Consider the following 13,740-nt stretch of genomic DNA (forward strand, 5'->3'; position numbering starts at 1 on the left):
CTCTCAACACCCACCACCTCCTAAAAACCCCACCCATCCTCAAACCCACCTGCCCAAGGTTTTTCCTATTCCGGCTCTTTCCTGCATCTAGAATTCTATCCTGGATCCTAGGCAGAGAAGGACTCCAATTCTTTCCTTGGCTAACCCCCTTCCTTCCTGTACATCCACCCGTATGTCTGTGCTTGGACCATAGGGAGTTGGATGAGAGGCTCTGATTCAGCCAAGTCCACGCGTTGAGTGAGTGGGGGCAGGAGGGGAGCAAGCCCCTCACCCATCTGGAGACTGTTCGGCTGCAGCGTCTATGATGGACGCCTTATTTTTTTAAACCAAAGAGAAGTAATCCCCTATCCTCTCTTATTCCCTCACAAAAATAAAGGGAAAATGAGCCGGCAAAAGGATGGCAGCACGACAGCATGTAGATGACAGTGAGGGGCTGGTGGGCATCTTTGGCAGCCTGGGGCTTCACCCGCCCTCTTCACAGTGTGGTCGATCTAGCCCAGACCCTCCCTGCCCTGTGACAGGCGGCTGTTGTCCACTGCTGAGGTGTGCCCTGTGCGAGTGGGCCAGCAGGGAGGCTAGCCCAGGGCATGGAGTTCATGCCTTGCAGGAAATATTTGAAGGCTGCCGCCAGTTCCCAGGGTGTGTCACCTGGAGAGACCCCTGAAATCTGGATCTTCAGGAAGGTCAAGGTGGTTGAGTCCAGTTTGGAATTGTGCTTGATCACCCCATCCTCTACCAGTGCACTATCCCTGGCCACCAGTGCATTGGGGCGGTGGAGTGCCATGGCATTGGGCTCCCTTTCACGTTGGTTAATGGCCAGGTCTCTGCGGCTGTTTTCCATGTTCCAGAAGACCTGCAGGCTGGCCTCTTCCACCACATTCTACCCAGATTTTTCCCCTTATCCACCCACCATTATTTATTTATTTTTTTGTATGTTTTACTCATCTGTCCATAGCCTGGATAAAGGGAGCATCAGCCTTAAGGTTCTCATATTCACCTGGTCACACTGTAAAGGCTATATAGTAAGATAATCATCTTCAAGAATCAAGTTTTACTTAACCCCACAAAGGATAGATCAAGTCTACTTAAAATTTAGGCCTAAGAGTCACCCCCAAGAGAACCCCTTTTGTTGCTCAGATGTGGCCCCTCTCTCCAGCCAACACAATAAGCAAACTTACCACCCTCCCCCTGTCTACGTGGGACATGACTCCCAGGGGTGTGGACCTTCTTGGCAACGTGGGACAGAAATCCTAGAATGAGCTGAGACTCAGCATCAAGGGATTGAGAAAACCTTCTCAACCAAAAGGGGGAAGAGTGAAATGAGACAAAGTGTCAATGGCTGAGAGATTCCAAACAGAGTCGAGAGGTTATCCTGGAGGTTATTCTTATGCATTAAGTAGATATCATCTTGTTATCCAAGATGTAATGGAGGCTGGAGGGAACTGCCTGAAAATGTAGAGCTGTGTTCCAGTAGCTATGTTTCTTGATGATGATTGAATAATGATATAGCTTTCACAATGTGACTGTGTGTATGTGAAAACCTTGTGTCTGCTGCTCCTTTTATCTACGTTGTCAACAGACGAGTAGAATATATGGAATAAAAATAAATAATAGGGGGACAAATGTTAAAAAATTTAGTTTGAAATGCTAGTGATCAATAAAGCAGGGTCAGGGGTATGGTATGTATAATCTTTTTTTTCTGTTTTTGTTTTATTTCTTTTTCTGTTGTCTTTTTATTTCTTTTTCTGAATTGATGCAAATGTTCTAAGAAATGATGAATACGCAACTAAGTGATGATATTGTGAATTGCTGATTATACATGTAGAATGGAATGATCACATGTTAATGTTTTAATTCATTTGTTGTTAATTTTTTAAATTAATAAATAAATTTTAGAAAAAGAAAAAAGAATCAAGTTTTAGACACTTCCCTCCAACCATCCCAATATACCATAAACTGAGAAGGGATAGCTGTAGAGTACATAAGAATAACCTCCAGGGTAACATCTCCACTCTATTTGAAATCTCTCAGCACTGAAACTTTATTTTGTCTCATTTCTCCTCCCCTTTTTGTCAAAAAGTCTTTCTCTATCCTATGACGAGACTTTTTCCTGGGAGTCACGTTCCACGCTTCCAGGGAGATTTACACCCCTGGGAGTCATGTAGGCGGGAGGGCAGTGGATTCATCCACTGAGCTGGCTTAAAGAGAGGTGACATCTGAGCAACAAAAGAGTTTCTCTGGGGGTGACTCATAGACTTAATAATCAGCAGGCTTAGTGTTTCTTTTACAGGTGTCAGCTTCATAGCAGTGACCCCCAAGATTGAGGATTCAGCCTATTAAATTGTCCCCAATATTTGAGAAAATATCACAAATTCCCCAGGTAGAGAAGTATATTTCCTCCTTTCTTCCCACTCCCCTGAGAGGACTTTGCAAATACTTTTTTTTCTCTGTCCCAGTTACTCGGGGATGTATCAGGGCATTACATTGACCTGTACAAACCAACAAGATCTCACTCCCTATTCAAAATTTCATGAAATTATGGTATTTGAATAAACTGACCATACAAGTTAAATTGGATATTGTGCTACAACAAATATAAATTTTGTACCAAATAAACATCTGTTCCTTTGGTCTCACCCAGAAGTTGAAGTTTTAAAATATAAATCATATCACCCTTTACTCTGTATTCTGATTTTCCTTAGTCCTATCCAGATCAACTTCATTCATATATCTAGTTGAAGTCTGATCATTCTTTCAACTTTTTAAACAATTGCTGTATGGGGTAATGCTGACTTTCATACTTCAGGGTTCTAACTCTGAGTTACTCAGGTGTCACACACATACCTGAAGTTCCAGGGAATGACCAGTTTCTCTGATTAACTTTTTTTCTTTCACAATCACACAGTCACATTGTGAAAGCTATATCATTATACAATCATCTTCTGATTAACTTTTATAGCTGTATAGTTTGTGTCAGAAGCTGTTGTGGATGCTGTAGAGATTTTGAAAACCTTTATACACGCAGATTCTCATTTTTACTTAAACTGCTACCAATGTGTTTTTCAAAACTGTAGTAAGGTATACATAACATTAAAAATCACTTTAACCATTTCTAAGTGAACAATCCTGTGATATTAAAAACATTGACAATATTGTGTAACTGTCCAGAATATCTTCATCCCAAACCAAAGCTCATACCCATTCAAAAACAACTCCCCATTCCCTCCTCCCCCAATCTTGGAAACCACTATTCTGCTTTGTGACTCTAAGAATTTACTTATTTTAAGTATTTCATATGAGAAATCATGCAATATATCTACTGGTATTTCCTCCTCTCCAGCAGTGAATCTTGCACTTATTCTTAGAATAGAAGCTACGACATTCTACTCTGTCTCTTACTATTTCAAAAACCTTTGTGCTGCAAAGAAATTAAAAAAAATGACAGCACCAAAACTTCTTGTACATCTAAAAGTGAAATCTCCCAAAGTTATCTTCTTGATGAGGGTGGAAGTCTTCACTCTTGGCTTTCCAGGAGCAAGCTGCTAAATCTGGAGGCTGACAAATTGGTCCCTAAGGCTCTAGGTGGAAGAGATTTCAATCGAGCCTTTTCTCTACAAAATGTCCAGGCTTTTGCTTTCCTCCACCTCTTATCTTTACCTCTCCACCCCCAGGTCTACAATTTGACTTTAACTCTGTGTTTTCCACTAACTGGCCTCATGTCCCAGCAAAACACATTTAGTGCCTGTTCCCTGCCTCAGTTTACCATGGCTTAATCACACAACCCCATTCTGGATTTAATTCTTTAATTGGTGGATCAGAAACTAATGTGCCTGAGGCTCCATTTACTTCTTTAGAAAATCAAGTCCTGTTGTGGGATGGAAGCCACTGCTTGTAAATAAAGCAAAGGGGCAGGAGTGCTCAATCTTGCTTTCAACTTGTGAAACTGGGACAGAAGAAAATCTCAAAAAGAAAATATCTACAGTAATTGGTTGATTGATTGATGTTGTAACCGAGAAATTAGGATTTAGGGCTGGTTTTTATTACTGAATCATTATATATATGTTCTTTTTGCTTTGGGGATTTTGGGACAGACAAAGGGAAGCACCGGCAAGCCCTGAACTAGAATTAAGCTGTTTGGGACCTCTGGAAGGGTTGTAAAACGCCCTTACATTTTATCTGGTGCCCAAGTGGCTTTGAGAACTATAACTTCTAGGAAGCCTCAGTTCTAAGAGAAGCAGTCATTAAACTAGCCTCCGTCCCTTACCTGTGTAAATTAGACCCGCTGGGCTCTGCCATAGAAAAATAGATAGCTCTGCCTTCTGCTGTTAAGCTATGCTAACAACGTTTTCCTTTCAGCCCTGCCATTTGGCTCTGCCAGGTTCTGCCATTGAGGGATAGATACAGTCTTTCAACTTCTGTTAACAATGTTTTCTTTTCACCTTTGAACTCACAATTAACACTATTTTCTTATCCGCTTTGAATTTACTATCTGAAATGACCTCATCTTTCCTTGCTAGAAACCTTAAAAATCTTGACTCCCCTTTGTTCGGGGAGACAGATTTGGGCCCTTAGGCCGTGTGCTCTTTTACTCCTGTGGTAATAAACTCTTTCTTCCTTGAAACCCCGGAGTCTCAGGATTTGGTTATTGAGTGTGTCGGGTAGAGGAATCCACAGCCTCTGTCCGGTGACAATGTCAGTTCAGTCAATATGTACTTTTTATAAAGGCTGCTGTTACTAAGCTTCTCTTTTGGGTTTCAGAGTCATTAATGTTATTCATTGAGTGTTTTCATTTCCTCTTCCTTTTGCATTAAAGAGGTAAACTAAAATGAATGGTCTTTGAACAACAACAAAATTTTCTTAACATCTTATTCAGCCTTGAACAACAACAAAAATTTCTTAACATCTTATTCAGCCATTTAAAATTATTCTACTGTGAATCTAAAATGTTCTTCTGTAGCCAAAATCCCATTCTGAATAAATAGGCTGGACTGTCCTCCTGTGAAACTTCGGGAAGCTCCCTCAGCTTTTCTATCCTTTATAGAACAATGGAGACATCTTTCAGGGGAAACCCTCAAAGAAAGCCTTTAACTGATTTTCATGAAAGTTTAAGGTCTCACAGGCAGTTATCTGGCTGTGGTTCTTTTTTTACTTTTTATTTTTTTTATTTTGTAAGTATATATAATCTTTTATTTTGAGGCCTAAAATATTTGCTTTTGCTTTAACAATATGCCATTTCATTTATTTTTTATGCTTACCATATGGTCATGTTTTTAACACAAATTAAGCTATTATTTATGAGCTTTATTTTCTTTAAAATGTTTTCTTTTTTTAATTGTGAAAAATACATATACAAAAAAGCAATAAATTTCAAAGCACACTATAACAATTAGTTATAGAACAGATGTCAGAATTTGGTATGGATTACAGCATCACAATTTTGGGTTTTTCATTCTAGTTTCTCCAAAACACTGGAGACTAAAAGAAATATCAATATAACGATTCAGCAGTCACACTCATTTGTTACGTTCTATCTTTTCTATTATAACTCTACCTTCTCCTTTGAGCTTTCTCCCAATGTCTTGGGGCATGGGGCTATGTCCATTCTAAATTTTTCTGTGTGTGTGTTTTTTTACAATCAGTGGTTCACAATGTCAACATGTAGCTATGCATTTATCATCATAATCAATTTTTTCTTTTTTTGTGAAAAGTAACATATACAAAAAAGCAATAAATTTCAAAGCACATTGCAACAATTAGTTGTTGAACAAATTTCAGAGTTTTTTATGTGTTACAATTCCACAATTTAGGTTTTTGCTTCTAGCTGTTCTAAGATACTGGAGACTAAAAGAAATATCAATACAATGATTCAGCAATCATACTCATTTGCTAAACACTACCTTTTCTATAATACTCCACCATCACCTCTGATCTTTCTCCCACTCTTTAGGGGTATTTGGACTATGCCCATTCTATCTTTTTTCATGTTGGAAGGGCTGTTGATAATATGGGATAGGGGGATGGAACTAGTTGATGTTCTGGAAAGGCTGGCCCCTCTGCATTTCAGGACTTATCTGGTCTAGGAACCCATCTGGGGATTGTAGGTTTCTGGAAAGTTACCCTAGTGCATGGAACCTTTGTAGAATCTTATATAATGCACCAAGTATTTTTTAGGATGGTCAGGAATGGTTTTGGTTAGGATTTGGCAAGCTATGATAGGTAGCAATGTCTAACTGAAGCTTGCGTAAGAGTGACCTCCAAAAAGCCTCTCAAGTCTATCTGAACTCTCAGTTTTGTTTTGTTTTTTTTAACTTTTTTCTACTGTATAGTATAGCATATATACAAAGCAAAGAAATAAACAGGCAATAGTTTTCAGAGCACTCTTCAAAAAGTGGTTATAGGGTAGATCCCAGAGTTTGTCATGGGCTCCCATACGATCCTCTCATATTTTTCCTTCTAGCTGCTCCAGAATATAGGAGGCTAGAGGGTTTAAATACTTTTTTATCATCACAATCGACTTTTTTTCCTTCTTTTTTTTTTTTGTGAACAATAACATATATACAAAAAAACTATAAATTTCCAAGCACAGCACCACAATTAGTTGTAGAACATATTTCAGACGTTGACATGGGTTACAATTTCACAATTTCAGGTTTTTACTTTCAGCTGTTGTAAAATACTGGAGACTAAAAAGAGATATCAATTTAATGATTCAGCATTCATATTCCTTGGTTAAGTCCTATCTTCACTGTCCACCATCACCTTTGATCTTCCCATACCTCTCATTGGGGTTGTTTGGACTATGGCAATTCCAATTTTTTGCTATTGGAAGGGTCTGTCATTAAAGTGGGGTAGGGAGATGAAACTATGTGATGTTCTGGAGAGGCTGGGCTAGGTTTCAGGACTTATCTGGACCATGATACCTTATTTCTTATACTTCTTTTCCCTCTTTTCGTCAAGATGGATTGTCGATTCCACAGTGCCAGGGTCAAACTCATCCCTGGGAGTCATCTCCCATGCTGCCAGTGAGTCTTTCACCCCTGAATGTCATGTCCCATGTAGGGGGGAGGGCAATGGTTTCACTTGCAGAGTTGGGCTGAGGAAGAGAGAGGCCACATCTGAGCTACAAAAGAGATCCTCCAGAAGTAACTCTTAGGCATGCCTATAGGTAGTCTAAGCTTCTCTGCTACATACTTAAGCTTCACAAGAGCAAGCCTTAAGATCAAGGGCTTAGCCTATTGATTTGGATGTCTCTAATGCTTGACACAGTATCAGGGGTTCCCCCATTGGTAAAGTTTAATAGTTCCATATTTTTTCTCCTATCCCTCAAGGGATTTTGCCAATACCTTTTGATTATCTGCTTAATATACTTTGGGATGTATCCAGGCATTTCATTAAGGTATACAGGATTAAAGGCCCTCACTCTTATTCTGGGCTTCCTATGTTTATATTGTTTAAATTATTTATTCAGACAAATTCATTATGTGCTACAGAAAATTTAGGTTCTGTACAAAATAAAACTTTCTTCCTTTGGTCTTAAAAGGTAGCTGAGGTTCTAAAACACAAGACAGTGTCTTCCTTACCCCTGTGGGCTGTGGTTCTTTTGAAACAAATCACCTCTGAAAAGTGGTTACTTCAAAAGATGCATTATAAAAAGTAAATTAAAAAAAAAACAACAAAGAACAACTGGAGTAGTCTTTTAAAATACACATTAAAAAGGTAAGAGGTATGGGCAGTGCAATAGTGACACAATGGCAGAATTCTCGGCTGCCATCCTGGAGCCTTAGGTTCAATTCCTGGAGGCTGCCTATGCAAAATAAATAAATTAATTAATTAAATTAAATTTAAAAAGTATATATATGTATATAGGTAAGAAGTGAACTGTATATGTATGAGTCTATCTCAAAAGAATATTTTTAAAAAATGAAAAAAAGGTGGAGGGAAGGCTAATGTGGGACATGATGTCCAGGGGTGAAAATCTCCCGGGCAATGTGAGACATGACTCCCAGGGCTGAGCCTGGCCCTGGCATCATGGGAGCATCAATGCTTTCCTGACCAAAAAGGGAAAAAGAAATATAACAAAATAAGGTATCATTGGCTAGAGATTTCAAAGGGTTGAGAGGCTATTCTGGAGGGGCCTCTTTTGCAAGCTTCTACTAGATATTGCTATGCCAAACCCCAACCAACAGTATTCCTGTAAATCCTAAAGAATACCTAGGGCTCTATTTGAGACTATGTAAAAGTTTCACTCACCTTGTTTATTTTTTAGAAACCTAAAACCTCCAGATGGTGCCTAGGCCAGATAATCCCTGAAATCCAGAATGACCAGCCTCTCCAAGAGCATCATCCAGATGCATCCCCCTACCCCATAATGTCAACACCCCTTTCAACATGAAGAAGTTACAATGGTCATTGCGCAATATCCCTAAAGTCTGGGAGACCGATCAAAAGAGGAGGGCCTGGAGGAGGAACTGAGGTCAACACCAAATTTGAAATATTTAAAGTGGATACAGAACTATTTCAGCAATGCAGACAATTCAGTGCATTGTGGTGGGTGATGATACCTTTGGTAAAACATGTCTCCTGATATCCTACACAAGAAACAAATTTCCACCTGAATACGAACCAACTGTTTTTGACAGCTATGCAGTCACAGTTATGACTGATTGGTAGAGAGCCATATACTCTTCGACTTTTCGATATGGCCAGGCAAGAGGATTATGGCAGATTACAACTGCCAAGTTACCCACAAACAGAAGTGTTTCTAGTCTTTTTTTTTTTGCATGGGCAGGCACCAGGAATCCAATCTGGGTCTCCAGCATGGCAGGCGAGAATTCTGCCACTAAGCCACTGTCACGCCGCCCTCTAGTCTGTTTTTCAGTGGTCTCTCCATCCTCATTGGAAAATGTGAAAGAAAAGTGGGTACCTGTTCTAGTTTGGTAGCTGCTGGAATGCAATATACCAGAAACAGGATGGCTTTTTAAAAGGGGGAATTTAATGAGCTGATAGTGTACAGTTCTAAGGCCGAGAAAATGTCCCAATTACAACAAGTCTATAGAAATGTCCAATCAAAGGCATGCAGGGAAAGATACCTTGGTTCAAGAAGGTCAGTGAAGTTCACGGTTTCTTTCTCAAGTAGACGAGCACATGGTGAACACAGAGTTTCTCTCTCAGCTGGAAGGGCACTTAGCAAACACGGTGTCATCTGCTAGCTTTCTCTCCTGGCTTCTGGTTTCATGAAGCTCCCCGGGAGGCGTTTTCCTTCACATCTCCAAAGGTTGCTGGCTTGTGGACTTTGCTTTGTGGTGCTGCTCTTTCTGAATCTCTGTGAATCTCCCATTCTCCAAAATGTTTCATCTTTTGTAGGACTCCAATAAACCAGTCAAGACCCACCCAAATGGGTGGAGACATGTTGTCACCTAATCCAGTTTAACAACTCCTCTTGACTAAATCACATCCTCCAGGGAGATGATCTGATTAAGGTTTCAAACATAAAGTATTGAATAGGGATTATTCTAGCTTTATGAAATGGGATTTTGGTTAAAACATGGCTTTTCTAGGGGGCATACATCCTTTTAAATCAGCACAGTATCTGAGATAACTCATCACTCTCCAGAGAGTCCTTTCTTGCTTGTTGGGACCCAAACTGATCTCAGAGATGACCCCTCTACTCTTGAGAAACTTGCCAAGAGCAAACAGAAGCCTCTCACTCTGGAGACTGCTGAGAAGCTGATCCGTGACCTGCAGGCTGTCAAATACGTGGCGTGTTCCACGCTCGCACAGAAATGCCTAAAGAATGTATTTGGTGAAGCAATATGGGCTGCCCTGGAGCCTCCAGAACCACAGGTGTGTGCCATCAGGAACATCTCTCCAGAGTCCTTTCTGCACAGCTGGTGTGGGCATCATACTAAAAGCAATGTTTAAATCAAACTAAAAAGTAAAAATTTAAATTCACGTTTGCACTAATGACAAATGCCCTGCACCTATCCACATGCACTCCTGTGAGACAAGGTCCAAAGGTATGGCCCTCATGCCCCCTCCCAATACTAATTAATTTTGAATAATTGTATAATGTCAGGAAAGTGATCAGTACTAGCTTTTGCATTCTTTCCAAAAAAAAAATTTTTTTTTTTTTTTGTTAAAAGCAAGATGTGCTTGTGATGCCTCTGTAATAGACTGATTTGAATTGTTGAAGCTGCTCCCTGGTCCCACTCTGGAGAAGAATCTGGGACATCTTAGTGTTTGGTTTTGCTTTCCTTCTTTCCCTTTTTTGGGGGGGGGTGTAGTTTGAGGGGGTTTGTTTTTATCAACCTTATTTTTTATTTCATTAACCAGTGGTGGGCAGCCCTGAGGGGAGAAGGTGGACTGATTGCACATTTCGCTTCCTAGATCTAATTTAGGAAATATGTTTCCCACCTGGGGCTCTTGGGAAGTCATATAGTAAATGCCTCATTTAATAACATACTCCTTTCTGAAAGTTGCCTTTTCTCTCCGCTCTTGAGTAGGTTCAGTATTTGATGCAATTCATGAAGGTGGCTGGAACCTGCCTGGCCCTTCTTTTCTGGGATGCATTGCATATGTGACTGCGACTTTCAAGGAAATCGGTTTGCCATTTGCCGAAACTTTTTAAAAATTAATTTCTAACTTCTTTTACTGATAGAAGAAGAAAAGTAGTCAGGAATTCGCTGCACTATTTTTTTTTTAATTCTAATGTCTCAGAAAAATCTAAAATTATTCCAAAATATAAAGTTTATTAAAAAGTGGAGGGCTTGATTACGTACGTGTGCACAAAGGAACACAAAACTGAGCTGGGGTGATATTCTAATGACAAAAAATGATAAGAATATAGAAAAATCATTTAAAAAATAACCCAGGGGAGAAGGAAGTAGGAATTGATGGAAGCCACCATGCACTGACACTGGTTCTATTTCTTGACCCAGAATGGTAGTTGCACAGGTTTGTTCATTTTGTGATAATTCACTGAACTGTACTTTCTGTATATTATTTTTCCATTAAACAAGTTAAAAATTTACATAGCATAGCATATAATCATCCTTTAATTACTGCTTGTCTTAAAATAATGAACACCACAAATAGAAGATATGATATATTGTCATTATCAATCATTTGTAGATTATAAACTAACTAAACTTACATCAGGGATAAATTGGTATTTATGCAAAAAAAAAAATCTGTTTTAGTCCTTGTAAGTCCATCTAACATTACATGTAATTAGTCACATGGCTTTGAAATTCACAGTAATATGGTTTCCAGTGAACAAGTTTGCCCAGCCTGCTTTGCTTTACTGCATGAATGAAACTGACGGCTCAATTTCAGAAGTAATGAAGAACAGTTTTGTGGTCACATAATGTGCACATAGAGAGCTACAGTGTAATACCTTACACTATTTTGTGCTGGAAAATTCTGTGTAACTGCAAGACATTGAATGAAACTATTTCACCTGAAATAGATTTTATCTGAAAGTACGTAGAATTTTTGCTATGCTGTAATTGGTTGTATATTCTGGTACTTGAGGTGAGATGGCTCTTCTTTTATTAAAGAGACATGAGTTGTTTTTTTGGGGAGGGGTGGGAATTGAACTCAGTTCTCCTGCATGAAAGGCAGCCTTCTACCACTGAATCACCCGTGCACCCAAAGAGACATGAGTTTTGTCAACAGAAACTAAATGAACATTTCAGAATAAATTATTGCTGTATGTAAAGTGTTAATGAAAAAAAAAGGTAAGAACACAATACGCTCTTATTTGAAAAAATGGTCTCATGTCTTGTACTCCCCTCAGGAAATTAATTAGAATGGATTAACCAGGAAAACTGAAAACAGTGATTTCTTTTTCTGTTTTCTGTTTTTTTTTTCTTTTTTCTCTCAGCCTCAAACTTACTTGAATGTGTTTACTTGAAATCAGAATTTGGAAAGTTTTTTTGGATTGACTTTTAAAACCGCATAAGCCAGAATATTTTCCTTAATATGCAGAAGAACAGAAATGAACTGTTTTCACAAATGATTCTAAAATGTCATGTTAGGACAGGCAGCGGTGGCTCAGTGGCAGGGTTCTCGCCTGCCATGCCAGAGACCCGGGTTCGATTCCCAGTGCCTGCCTATACAAAAAAGAAGAAAATGTTATGTTAAAGTTGAATTTAATAGTGACTTGAGTGATTATTTACCTTATTTACCCAAATATTTATTTCTAGAAAGAACACGGAGACGTAAAAATGTACACAAAATCACCTGTGATGGTGAGGTTGTGGTGTCAGCGTGGCCAAGAGATGATGCCCAATTGTCTGGTCAGGCAAGCACTGGCCTGACCCTTACTGCAAGGATATACCGCGGCTGGTTGATGAACCGGAAGGCTGGTTATCAAATCATCAGCCCATTGGTTGCAGCTGTGGCTGATTACATCTGTGATCAACTAAGGCGTGTCTCCCACAGTGGTATAATCCAGTCAGTTTAAGGAAGAAGAGACTCTCATGGCTTCTTCAGCCAGTGAGCTTCTCCTGTAGAGTTTGTCCAGATTCCTCGTCAGAGCTGCCAGCTTCACAGCCTGCCCTGTGGATTTTGGACTTTTCCATTCTCCTGATTGCGAGAGACACCTTTATAAATCTCATATTTACAGATTTCTGCTGTTCGTTCTGTTTCTCAAGAGAACCCTAATACAACATATTTTAATTAATTTAAACAGGCAAAGCCTCTTTAAACATTCCCACTGTGTTTTCCTAACCAAAAGGATTAACTAAAAATCTAATACAACTCAGAGTTGGGGAGTGGGAGGTACTATTGAGGTAAATATATGTGTGCATATATTTCCCTCTATTGATATCAAACTAGGCCCCAATTGTAAGAGGATTTTTAAAAATTAATTTGTTCCTATAGAATTGAGCAGGGCTGAAGAACCTGTTGAGCAGCTCTCATCATTAAGTTGGAATGTAAATTCCCTGGGGTGTTTTAAAGGAGCATTTTCCTTTTTATTATCTATACTCAAAGGACTTGCCAAGCAAATTAATAATGGCAAGTGAATTAAACGGAGAATCTTTAAATTACTGAAGTCAAATTCTTAAATCACGATTCCAGTGCTTAAGAATCATTAGCTTTCCTATAACTTACAAAATAACCAATGATAATTACAGAATAAGCTTCTTGCTCCCTAAAGCATCTTCCCTGAAATCTTTACCAGGCAACACATTGTTAGCCTATCTGCAGTCATTACCTGAACTCGGAGAATAACAGTACATTTCTTGAAAAATTCCTCTCAATACAAATTAGTGGAGTTACAGTCCATTCTCCTTCTACCTTTGGATAAACAGAGCTAGAAAGAAAACTACTATAAGGAGGCATTATTTCATAGTCAAAAGCTAAAGGGGAGGGTGGGCCACGGTGGCTCAGCAGGCAGAGTTCTCACCTGCCATGCCCAAGACCAGGGTTCAATTCCTGGTGCCTGCTCATGCAAACAAACAGACAGACAAAAAAGCTAAAGGGGTGTGTGTGCATGGGTCGTTCAGTGGTAGAATTCTCGTCTGCCATGCTGGAGACCTGGGTTCGATTCCTGGCCTTTGCACTCCCCCTGCACCCCACCCCCCATCACAAATGGTGGTGCAATAAGAAGATAGTCACATGGAAAAAAGAGTGAAGTGTGACCCCCACCCTAAGCATGCAACAATAAAAGTTAATGGGGAGTGGCAGACGGGTGGGTGAAGAGGCTTGGAGTTAAAGGTGACTAAAAAACTAAGA

At 39.5% G+C, this 13,740-nt stretch overlaps 1 pseudogene; it reads left to right on the forward strand.

Moving 5' to 3' along the window:
- Nucleotides 1-8,523: 8,523 nt before the first annotated feature.
- LOC143665210 (cell division control protein 42 homolog pseudogene) lies at nucleotides 8,524-9,921 on the forward strand (annotated as a pseudogene).
- Nucleotides 9,922-13,740: the final 3,819 nt, after the last annotated feature.

This window comes from Tamandua tetradactyla, chromosome 21 (assembly GCF_023851605.1).
Source record: "Tamandua tetradactyla isolate mTamTet1 chromosome 21, mTamTet1.pri, whole genome shotgun sequence".
Classification (NCBI taxonomy): Eukaryota; Metazoa; Chordata; class Mammalia; order Pilosa; family Myrmecophagidae; genus Tamandua; species Tamandua tetradactyla.